The following is a 13,223-nucleotide window of genomic DNA, read 5'->3' on the forward strand; positions in this document are numbered from 1 at the left end:
AACACAAAACCCTAAATTCTTTCTGTCTCTTACTTCTTTTGGTAATGATTCAAAGTCTTTAAACTGAAAGAATAACATCAAATACAACCTGTGAACCAATTTGGCTTCAGGTGAAAACAGAAGTAAAATTTAAAAAATAACACAGTATATTAACAAAATTTTAAGGTTACACAACTAAAATATCATCAAACAGAAGCTAGGAGATGTGAAAACTAAAGTTTTAACATAACTTAAAGTTCTGAAGCATTGTGGATCAGGTAAGCTTTAGCTTGATCCCTAGGGAAACAAATACAAAAGTGCCGTATTAAGCAAGAAAAAGAGGCTACAAAACACCAAAAGCCTGAGAGAGTGTTACTACCTGATCAGAGTCAGAAAACTTCAAACTAGTTTATATCCAGTAACCACAGTTCTTTTCAGCTACATTTCAGCAGCTGAATTCCTTTGGTATCTTTGGAAATCTCACCCTGACTGCCTTGCCTGACTTGAGATTTTTATTTATTATCATTGCTGCTAAATTTATGGCAAGGTGATCACACTCCTTAGATAAACAAAATTAATACTGTGTAAACTGTAACTGTGTAAACGTAGTAACTGGTGTACTACGCTTTATAATTAAACAAAAAACTCTGGATGGGAAGGTTGGACCAATACAGATCCTGCTACTCTAGGAGCTGTTGGAGAGAAAAGGAGCATGGCTAGTGTTATCCCATCATTTCAAGTCTTTACAAGGGCCAGCTTGTCTGGGTGCAGGAAGTATGACCACTTTGTAGATACTTCTATTTGAACGAGATATCAGTAGATTTGAGTCAAATAAGCATAGTCAAAATGTCCATGTGACCTTGTCTGAATGTAGACCAGCAGTGGAAGACCTTATAGGTTTGAGAAAATGGGATTTTGTCCTCTTTGATTGTGTGGATGTCTTTGTTGTAGATTGAAAAGTAGATATTGAATAAGTGCTAAGGCTGATTGGAAAACTAACGGGTTTTTGTTTGTTTGTTTGCTTTTTGCTAAAAATCCAGCCTTTCAGCAGACTAAGAAAATGTTAAATTCAGAATCATGTGTGGTGCCCTTTGAAGGTTTGTGTTTAAGTGTTTCTTACTCTTACTATCTAGGTGAATCAGTCTCTTTGAAAAGCTGCAGTTATGTTTTTCAGGTATTTGGATTTCTTTGATGGAAAATCTAAAGATCTCAAGAAAAAACTGAACCATATCTTCATAAAAAGACAGTGAAAAATATTTTCTGTGAGTTTTCACATGCAAAATAACCAACAGACTGTATTATGTTGCAATACTTTTGAAGATAAATATACACAGACAAAAAAAAAAAAAACAACAAACAAACAAAAAACAAAACAACAACAACGAGAGGTTATTTGCATTGTAAGTTCAATATCTGGTAACTATAATTTACCAGAGACAGCAAAACAAGGATTTTGCTCTGCCCAAATACATTATTTTTCAGCTTTGGAAGCTTTGGTCTAATGACTCCTGAACACTGGCTTTATTTCTTAGCCAGGTTTCCTAGGAAGGCAAGGTGAATGCAGTCAGACTGTCACTACTTTTAATAACTTCTCAACTTCTGTCCAGTTTCAGACAAACTTGATCAAGAAAATACTACAGATTTCATGGGACTACAGGTCCGGGTAGAGGGGAAATACCTCACTTATTAACCCAGCTGAAACTGCAACATAACACAGAATCAGTTCCACTGTTCCAGGGAATCCTTGTGGTATGGGTGAAGTCTCACATCCCTGTCTCTTCTGAACAGTCACTTTTTAGAAATTGTGTGATAGATAAGTAGTGTAACACATCAGAAGGGGCAAGTTAATTGGCATTTTTAAAAGGTATGTGCTCTTTCTTTACTCTTGAGCAAAACTTTCTTTTGTGTAGAGGTGCCAACTCTAAAATAATCTTCCATTGATTAATTAGATTCAATGATTAAATTGCAAGTATCTAGGCATCATAACAAAACCTCTTCAAAACTGCAAAAACTCATATGGATATTGATTAGCTGTGAATTTAATGTGTCACATTTTGTTTTTAAAGGAATTTGCCTTTTCTAAGTCCTCACTTTCTGACCTCTCAGGATAAAGTTAAAGCTTTCTGTGAGGGTGCGGATGTCTTAGGCTAGCATTCTACATAGATTGGGAAAGATGACAAGATGAAAGATGAAAGATGTAGTACACAAATAAATACGTTCTTTGCAGAGACTTATTTATAAGCTAGTCTATTTTTTGCACCCCAAAATCCTTCACCTACCCCTATGCTTCTTATTACTCTTCTATACCGGTGTTTTTCAATGATGCTGGTTTGTGTCTTGGCTCATATTGGAGGTCACTCAGTCACACCCAGCACAGCTGTTTTGGATGTGCCTGGGAGGAAATGCCGCAAAGAAAAGCACAGACCCAGAGCACAATTTAATCTAGAGCATACAGAAAACATGTAACGAGTTTATTATATTATATTTTCAGTATCACAAAGCAGCATTTCTACCAGGAAAAAGATGGCCCTTGTATCATTTGAGTGCATATTTTTACACAGTTGGAGCTATGTATCGCCATGGTACTGCACAGTAATTAGCTGTAAATTCCAGGCTTTCTTAGAACCAGAGAGAAAGGTTTGCTTTTCATAACAAATGTCCCCTTTGGGAAGGAAATTTAAGATGAAGACCATTTCACTGGATCAATAGATGACACCAACAGGAAAGGAAGCCTGCATTTGTCTTGCCATGCCTTACATGTAGCTATGGGCAATAGAGAAATGTATGTTATCTAGAGATTGTTTCTGATAAGGGGATATCCCTCAAACACCCAGTGCAGCTAGCAATCATACATTGATTTCAGAGAAACAAGCTGTGGCAATTTTTTAATTTCTGTTTTATACTCTGGAAGCAGAGGACTAAGGCCATGTCTTCATATTGAAAGAAAATTTGTGAAATTTCTTTCCGAAGGCAGCCTATTATAATGCTGCTTGAACACCTTGAACACAGCTAATATCCATTATGTCATGTAGGATAGCAAGCAGGAAGGAGAGCACTGCACAAGAAATTGCAGTTTTCTTTCTTTCGCTTTCTCTATTTTTTAAAGGCGGAAGACCTGATTTCTGTAAACAACCCCCTAGAGGTACTCCCCTACCAATAGCAGTCCACCGTGGAATAGATAAGGTTCTCATTATGTATCCCCCATGTCTTGATCATAATTTCTATCACGGTTGACATTCTGGTCCAGTTATATCAGGTACATTCTGTATAAGTCCTTTAGAAGACCAGGATAAAACCCTGCTGAATGCAGGATCGTTTTGCCTTGGGGAGAGAGTTAGTCAAAGTGCACATAGTTCAAGGTGGATTTCTAGTCAGATTCTGCAGCACTGGGGCATTCTAAAAGAAATATTTTTGAATTGAACATAGCTCAGAATGAATTAAATTAGTTCTTTAATGCTTGTTTTTTTCTTCAGAGCCATCAACACAAATTACATTCTAAAATAGGCAACTAAATATAATAACACAGCATTAAATTGAAAAGAAAAAGTTAATACTGTTATTATGTGATGCATTTTGTTTGACTAAATTGTATAGATAATTTCCACCATAATTTCAGTGGTGTTTATAAAGATCTTTTAAAAAGATTTCAGCTTAACATTTCATATAGCTGTACTTTTTCATAATATAAATGAATTTAAGATATCCTTACAGTATCTAAGTTTTCTCATCTTGATAACTACTTAATGAAGTTTTAAATATAATAGCATCCCAGAGTATTCTGCAAATGCGCAGAACATTTTTCCCTTCCCTTCTTATTTTTATTTTATTTTATTTTATTTTATTTTATTTTATTTTATTTTATTTTATTTTATTTTATTTTATTTTATTTTATTTTATTTTATTTTATTTTATTTATTTTTAAATTCCCTCAGGCTTTTAAAGGTTTATCTGACCTGGCCTAAAATAAATTTGTTTCTTTCAGAAATCAGCTTGTATTAAAGTAAAAATATATTTCAAAATGCAGTGCTATAACATCAGTCACCTGCTCAAAACTCAAATTGTTCTAATTTGTCAAAACCTGGAAGAAGAGTTCTTCCAAATGGTTTGTTACAGCTCCATTTGGACAAAGTAAGCATCATAAATACTCTGAATACTTCAGACAGTTTTCTGTTTGTGATATTTATTTTTCACTGTATTGTATTTTCCTTGTAGTTTCGTGAACTGCCTTATCTGGCCACATTTAAATCTGCAAGGATTTATTTGTAACTATGTTCTGACCAGCATTATGTGGTTCACATTGTACTTAATTTTCTTCATGGACTGGTATTCCTGCATTAAACTCTTCTGTGCATGGATATATTGACACACAAGATAATATTAACTGAGATAATTGATGTCAAGAAAAAAAATAATTCCTAATGCTATAATGCTATAAATACATATCTCCTCCTTCCCCCAGACTCCATTTGTTTTGCCTGTTTAGTTCTATCTTATAAAATTTGCTATAGAAAAGGGAAGGTCATTTTTGTCAGGTCAGTACAGAAGCTAATAGAGGAATAACGCTAATGGTCTTTTAGAAACATATCATAATACATACAAGCTACAGCCATAGATTCACCTTTTTCTCTCTCATTTTCATACCCACCTATTCCTATTGTGAATCAGTATTATAAATCTGCACATGAAGTGAACTGTGCCTTCAGTTCAACAATCAACATCCTAACTTTAGCATCTTCACACATGTATCATTAACCTGTTGCCAGAGTAAGAATAAGAGCATGCAAGAATTCAATTTTTGTTTCAGCTTTTTGCTGTAAAAAAATAGATACAACTGAAGAAGTAAAGGAGCTTTGACTTGTGGCTTGTCTGCGTTCATATAAAATGAAGTTTCATTGCTGCACAGCCAGCCAGCAAAAGGTCTTTCTGAAACAAGACCATTACATGCAATACATTTCCTGCCCTGCTATGTCCACAGCAGCCTCGAGTTTGTCAGTACTTACGGAATGTTGCCATTTGACTCCAGCTGTACAGGCCAACACTCCTAGTGTGATACTGGTACTAATTAAGTCCAGAATGGAAAAGAGGAAAAGATCAAACTTGTGACCTTTTTTTTTTTTTCTTTTCTTTTTTTTTTTTTTTTTTTTTTCCCCCCCCTCACGTCTGTCTCTTATTTTGAAGCTTCATTATGCTCTACTCCAACATTCACTGTAAACCTTCAACTGTTTGCTTGGTGGAGTTTTGACTAGTATTGAATTGCCATTTCAACTTGGCAACCTCAGAGTCTTGTTTCCCAATGGCCTGCCAGCTAAATTGGTGTGTTACAGATGAATGCACAGCTCACAGATGGTGTTTGAGCATTTAGAGGCTCTCACAAGTAGATACGTATTTGGTCAGAAGGAAGATTACATTTTTCCTCCAGACAGAGCAAATGTCCTTGGGGATGTTTTCTGTGTCAAGGTAAAAACAGCTCCACACATCAGGTACAAGAGACTCTGTTAGCATAACCAAGAATATTACATATATATACATGTATATATATATATGTATGTATTTTCCTTCTGGATATGTTGCGCTGCTGCTAGTAATGTGAATGAAAAGTTTTATCTTGAGTCTCCTGAACTTCTCTAGATACTTTAGGCCTAGCATCTCCTTTATTTTTACCTTTTTTCTTTTCAACTGGGTTGAGCTTGAAGGTGTACTTATGAATCCTGGTGACCTGTAAAGTTCTTCACAGCCTAAACTCTTTGTTTTATTGCTCATGCACAAGTTTATTTATGCTACTTGCTGTTGGAACAACTTTGTGGATAGCACTGTGTTTGTGAGACCTATACCTCCACTAACATCTCTCATCCTCCCATGTAAGGATTGTGTCTTTTTCTCATTCATTCATTGTTTTTGTATTTACTTAAAATGGTCAGAGGGCAAGAAGTAGGGGAGGAGTTACATGCTTTCTTTTCCTTCTTGACTGACCTATTCATGTCATGAGGATGAATAACAGGCTGTCCGCTGTTTTTTGTTCCTTTCTAGTATGAAATATAAAACAGAGCTTCTTAAAAGTTCTGCAAGCTGCACTTGAGTTTCCTTGATTCATGTTTGTTCCCAACCACAGTTGGAACCAGACAGACTAGAATATTTTAACAAAGTCTGTTCTTGAAAGGTTTCCAGACTATTTTGCAAAGCCAGCAGGCTCATGAAAATGCAGTTGAGCATGAAATAGGCAAAGTTTTAGTTGCCTACCTAAACTGCAGCCATGATGATAATCATTTATTGTTGTCATTTTTTTTTTGTTATTGTTAGATGCAGCTCAAAACTGAAATGTGCAAAGCACTGATAGCTCTCTACAAGGAACCACACTGTCCTCCCACATCACTGCTACTCTGATGAACTTTTGAACCCTCTTTCTTCCTATGCTTCCTTCCCCATCTTGGTAAGAAATCTCTTCTTGGGAATTTCTTGGTTATTCCCTCAGGAAATTCTTAGTTGGCTAGAGGCAGAAGATGGGCTCCTCTATCAGCTGTACATCTTTGGGTAAAGGGGCTGCTGAGGACAAGATCCTGCTGGTATTCACCAATTTTCTGTTATTATAAGATCTTTTATAGTGAGGGCTGAGTGTTGAACATACTGCAGCTAGCACAGATGTATTGAGAGGAATATGAAGCTCTTAGCAGTTCCTTCCCTTCTTTAATAAACACATCTTGGCCCAGTGATCCACAGTGCCCATCCCCTAGCATGAAGGGTCTACTCAAGGCAACAGCTGTGTCAGGATACTTCACTCTGAGCTTTTTGGCATGAACAGGTTACAGGAAACATTCAGCTGATGTGTTTGTTCTGGCTCCTGGCTATGCATGCCTAGGCTGTTGCTGATCCAGAGCTTGATGCCTGCTGGCCCTCTCCTTGTGAGTTGATGCAGCCTGGACCTTGTCAAGGACTCAGCCTCTGTCTCCCCTCTCCCCAGCCTGGTGAGGCAGCATGAGTGCTGCCAGGTACACTCACATGCTTATGTCATGCTGTTTGAAGTGAACCAAAGCAATTGTTGCAATTAATGGCTGACTACATTTCCTGCTTTGCAAACATGTTTACTTCTTAAAGCCTTCCTTTAGTGTTTTTGGGTTTTGTATACTTCTGGCAGTTTCTTTTTTCCACCATGTGTGCACCTGAAAAATAAGCCTGCCATGATTTCTAGTATTTCATCTGTATTGTGGTTTTGGATTTTTCAGCAAGCTGCAGAACAAGTGCTCCTATCAGCATTTGGAATAACCAAATATTAGGAATAATCTAATATTCCTTCAGTTTTTTGTTGCTTCTCTTACAGCAGATAGTCCCTAGATAGTCCCTGTAAACATTGGTGGTACCCACTTTCTCAGTGCTTGCAAACCAATGAATACGAAATGTAGCTGTGTCCTGGAAAGAGATGGGCAAAAGCAGTTTTCATCCTTAGCAAATGTTCACTCTGGTTATATTCACTTTGCATACAAATAAACGAAAAAGTAGTATTTTATTAGGAATCCAGTGCATAGAATAATGGACTGTAACTCAGCAGAGCTCAGTTCAGAGCTCTGCCACTGGCTTATTGGGCAAAGTCATTTGTGTCATCGCCATATAGCCTGAAATAGACTTTGTAATGCAATATGAGCTATATAAAGAAAAAAATATTATGCAGGAGGAATGATAATAAAATCATTCTAATTATAACATTTTTTTTTTCTTTTTTAAATATTTGTTTGTGCTGTGCACAGTGGTCTGAACCAGACTCCATTCTGTCTTATGCTTCATCAGTAATGCTGTTGTTAACTGGATTCCTTTCCAAAGTCTATGTGTGTTGATATATTTTCTTTAGTTGTACCTTCAAATACAACTGTGCTTTTCCATTGAAAATTATAACATTTCATTGTAGTAAATCTGGGCAGCATTTGTTGCATCTTCATTGCTGTTGCAAAGCCGTGAAGAACCTGGACTGATTTATGGGTTTCACACTACGTTTAAATGCCTACCATTTATGGTGATAACAGGGAGGGGTCCTTTTATTTGTAAACTGAGTAAATGTGTTGCACAGATTCTTGAGCTGTGGAAACTGTGATCTCCTAAAAGTAATTTGCATAAAGTCATTCATGTTTGCATTTGCTCTTTAAATATTTTCTCTGGCTGTATGTATATATATAAATATAACATTTATTTTGCCTTATTTTATGCAAAGTAAATAATAGATACATTCAGGACTGGATCCTGAATACCTCAGCTGGTATACACCAGTATAGTTCTGCAACAAACAGGGCTATGTCAGCTGAGAATCTGCCCCTACCATCAGCTGTAAGTGTCAGTCTTTTAGTGCATTATACAAATGTTCACCGTAGTTTGTCAGCAGCAAAGCTGTCACCCAACAGTACACACTGCCTTCTATCAGCCATTACTTTTCTGTCATCATCATCAAGTGTAGCTTAAGAGAATCTGTGCATCGTTTCTTTCCTTCTGAACAATTTCCATTGAAATAATTGACCTGCTTTTATGGTAATTTGGTCTCTGCTATTTGTTACTCCAGCATTTTGCAAAGAAAAATGCAAAACTAATGCCCTAGAACAGAAACATTCAGCCAAATTACTTACCAGTAATCCAAGGAATCATGGATAAATCCATTCCTCAAGAGGCTTCTCCTTTTGAGCTTTATACTGTTTTCACCCAAGGGTTGAGATTTGGTGTTTTTGTGGGTGGAGGGGTTGTTTTGTTTTTGAAAGGTAATGCTCATGCTCTCTGCCCTAGAGCAACTTTATATAAATCTCCTCTGAAAAGCATATCTGCCAGCACTGTCACTCCACCCACAAGCTTTCACTAGTAACACCAGCTAAAAATATTTAAAGGGGCTGTTTCCACTTGTTTGGTGCATTTCATTTCATGTTTCTGCCTCCTTCTTTCTTCATCACTCAAAAAAGTCAATAAAAGATATAATTTAAGTCTTGTGTTTTGAAGTGACAACCAGCAAACAGCCTTATACCATGATTAATGAGTATTCAGGAACAGTTTGCTATAACTTACAAGTAGGTTGGGGCCTAACTTTGTGTTACAGTAAATGGAGAGATTCTGGTTATGGGTTGGGACTTTCACTGAGTCACCAGATATACTATATTTTCCAGTAATTTTTACCACTGCTGCAGATGTTCACATCAAGGTGTTATGCAGTCCTAGGGAAGTACAAGGTAGCACAGAGGTGACACTCAAGGAGGCTGGAGCATCTGAGAAGTTAAACAGTAACAAGGACCTTAGTTTCTGTTAAAAGCTAGAAACTATGATGAACGTGTATGATGAAAATCATGATGTCTTTTAAAGAAATAAAAATAAATGCTGTTTTGAAAATCAAAACATATGTTCTTCAGTTTTACCTAATGAATATGTTTTTCTTGATTTCTTTGACTTCTAGAAAGATTGGCATTCTGTGGAGTTTCTGTATTGTTTTTTTTAGGGGAAAGGTGTACCAAAGTAAAGAGATCGTAAATGTTGCCCAGCTGGTTTAAGCAGGACCATTGTCAGTAGAAGGCTTCTGGGGTTTGATAACAGCTAATGTGCTCTGAATTTCTTTACTCTCCTTTGGAGGTTTGTTGAGTTAGGTGGATTCCCGTGGCTAAGAAAGTCAGCATCTCAGGAAGGATGACAATGCACAGACATTCTGCTCTTTTTCATCTTTGTATCCTGAAAAAGTGCAACTTTTTGGTAGTGATAGTTCACAGGTGGAAACATTAGTTCTAGTGTGACCTCTTGAAAATAGAAGTAGACTGGGAATCAATCTGGGGCTGCAGGAACAGTTTGAATATTTTTATTACTGCCTGAATCTTAGGGAAGTTTGGTAGCAATATTTTGTATTGTGTGCTCACTCTGCTTACACAAGCAGCTTCTACACAGGGGTTGAGTTACAGGGTTGGAGTAGTTGTATTCATGAAACTCCTGTGAAAGTACTGATTGCATAGCTAGGTTCTGTCTTCATGAAGCTATCTCACCTTCCCAACTTGGCATTTTGGTCATTAATATATCTCCATGTTTCTGGTACTCCAGGATCACTGTAAATGGAAGAGACTTGGTATTCTCAGCACTCTATTTTGAGCTGCATGCCCTCTTTCTTAATCTCTGTGTTGGGTAGGAGTAATGATTGATGTCTTGAAACATTTTACAAATAGTATATTGAACATTTCAGTCTGGTGTTGCTTGTTTGTAGGTATCTTAATTTAGTAAAGCAAACCCAAATAACCTAGTAGCAAATGACTTTTACATGAAATGAGGTGATGATCTCAATACAGACTTTTGTGGAAAATACATGATTACTTGTTCTCGCAGTACAGAGTTGAAGATTGGCAGTGTTCCCTATAGGATATGGATTTCTTCCATGGGTGAGGCCGGGTGGGACATCTATGTGATTCTGCTTGTTTGATGAAGGATAAGAAGAATATTATGAACTAAGACACTAAGACAGTATTATTTTTTTTCTTTTTTTTTTCTTTTTTCTTTTTCTCTCCCCTTTTTTTTTTTAACAAACAACAAAAACAACAAACTATTCAGTCTAAGCTATAAAACTGTGTGGCTACTCCTGCCCTATTAATTCTCCTAAAAGGGTGAATACCTTATGTGTAGATTTGGAGATTTAGGCAGATTATTAATTAAATTATTGTTATTCTATAATTATTATTAAATTATTATAAATAATTATTAATTAATAATTATAAATTATTAAAAAGGAAAAGAATTTCTTTATATAAAAAAAAATGTAGTACAGCCTAGATTCAGAATACCCAGACTGCCATGCTTATATTAATATAATACCACAGACAATTATATTTCTCAGTTTATATTTTAAATTGTTTCTTTCTCACAGAGCATAGACTATGATTTCATAATGTTAACGAAATATGTGTAGTGATGCTTCTGTAGGCCGCTGTGGGTAAATAATTGCAATATGAGGAAAGTGATTCATAACGTAGCTTTAAGCCTTTAAAGTAGGACTTTGTGATTGATTAGGATATAAGCAAAGTAGACTGCAATGTTTCAAAAAACCCTTCAAAGCCACTGACAAATCAATCTATAGTCACAGGAAGAATCGCCAATTTCAGAGCAACACATTTTTCTGTGGGAAATTTGGGGGATTTGTGCTTAAGGCCTTATAAGAGACAGATAAACTAATTTTTGTGGTTTTTCCCTCATAACTACACCTCATGTTCTTTGAACAGTCAGGTGAGTAAAGCTTGTGCCTTCTCATGAGAAGAGGTACTGGTCTGAAATACCTTTATATTTTTATATATAAGATATCTTTAATACCTTTATCGATGATCTGGATAAGAGGATTGAGTGCACCCTCTGTAAGTTTGCAGATGACACCAAGTTAGGTGCGTGTGCCGATCTGCTCGAGGCTAGGAAGGCTCTGCAGGAGGATCTGGATAGACTAGAACAATGGGCTGAGGCCAGCTGTATGAAGCTCAACAAGGCCAAGTGCCGGGTCCTGCACCTGGGGCACAATAACCCCAAGCAGAGCTACAGGCTGGGAGATGAGTGGTTGGAAAGCTGCCTGGCAGAGAAGGACCTGGAAGTTTTGGTTGATAGTCGGCTGAATATGAGCCAGCAGTGTGCTCAGGTGGCCAAGAAGACCAACAGCATCCTGGCTTGTATAAGAAACAGTGTGGCCAGCAGGGCTAGGGAGGTGATTGTCACCCTGTACTTGGCTCTGGTGAGGCCGCACCTCAAGTTCTGTGTTCAGTTTTGGGTCCTTCACTACAAGAAGGACATGGAAGTGCTTGAGAGAGTCCAGAGAAGGGCAACGAAGCTGGTGAGGGGTCTGGAGAACAAGTCTTACGAAGAGTGGCTGAGGGAGCTGGGCTTGTTCAGCCTGGAGAAAAGAAGGCTAAGGTGTGACCATATTGTTTTCTATAGGTAACTTAAAGGAGGCTGTAGCAAGGTTGGGATTGGTCTATTCTCCCATGTGCCTGGTGACAGGATGAGGGGGAATGGGCTGAAGTAGCACCAGGGGAGGTTTAGGTTGCATATTAGGAAAAACTTTACTGAAAGGGTTGTTAGACATTGGAATGGGCTGCCCAGGGAAGTGGTTGAGTCACCATCCCTCGAGGTCTTTAAAAGATGTTTAGATGTAGAGCTTAGTAATATGGTTTAGTGGAGGACTGGTTAGCATTAGGTCAGAGGTCGGACTGGGTGATCTTGGAGGTCTCTTCCAACCTAGACGATTCTGTGATTCTGTGAAAACATGTCTCCTCCTCTTCCTGCACAGGTATCCTGCTCAACACCAAGTGTCAGGACATATACAATGCCAAGAACAGACCCAAAATCCAGGCCTATGGCTGGCAATTTTTTTATTTTTAATTTATTTTTATTATTTTTATTTTTTATCTCTCCTGCTTATTCAAATCTAGACCAAGTGCAGAATCCACTTGAGTTTCTCCATTGCTACTTGTACTTCTGAGAGATATGAGTATTAATTTCTGACTGCTAGAAAAAGAAACATACAGAGCTATCTAAGAAATACGTACATGTAGACAGGAAAATGCTTTAAAAGAGTATAAAGTACAGTGCAAATATTGCTGTCACTTCTTCTCCAGTCATATGCTACACTTAAAAAAGCCAGCATGTTTTCTTCTACAAAAAGATCTTTATATTTCTAAACTTTCAGAAGTCTCAATCAATATAAAAAATGGCCTGAGTAAAATGACATCATATTAGTCCTAGAGTCCTGCATCTCAGCTGCTTAGTCATTTAAATCAATGGAAATAAGCATAGCAGTTACTTTCAAAAGGTCAAAGAAGTTACTGTCTTTTCAGCTTTGAATCAGCTGAGATACTCCAGTTTCTTGGAAATATAATGCCAAGATTGCATCTCTGCATCTCATTTTTTCCCCTCATTGGAAAACAGTGTAGTAATTAGCTTAAAGCGCAAATCACACCACAGTTAGTAGAATACTATACACTGAAAGTTCTCTTCTATTTTCTCTTTCACTTGCAACTAGTTTAAAGAGGAGTTTTAGCCCACAATGTGTACTAAATGTGTTGACTAAAGTTCAAACTCCAAAAAGCTCTTCACGTTTTTTAATAAAATAAATCGTTGGTCAGTACAAATATGACAGTTATTTTACCATTTCTCAGAAGGAAAATAAGTGATGAAGTGTTCCTTGGAGAGTCATTTATAAGAAAACTAAAATGAAGGCAGAAGTCATTTAAAAACTTGGTTTTAAATGCAATTTGTTGTCTTCTTTGTAAAAGTAGCAT

Source organism: Anas acuta, chromosome 2, assembly GCF_963932015.1.
Source record: "Anas acuta chromosome 2, bAnaAcu1.1, whole genome shotgun sequence".
Taxonomy (NCBI): Eukaryota; Metazoa; Chordata; class Aves; order Anseriformes; family Anatidae; genus Anas; species Anas acuta.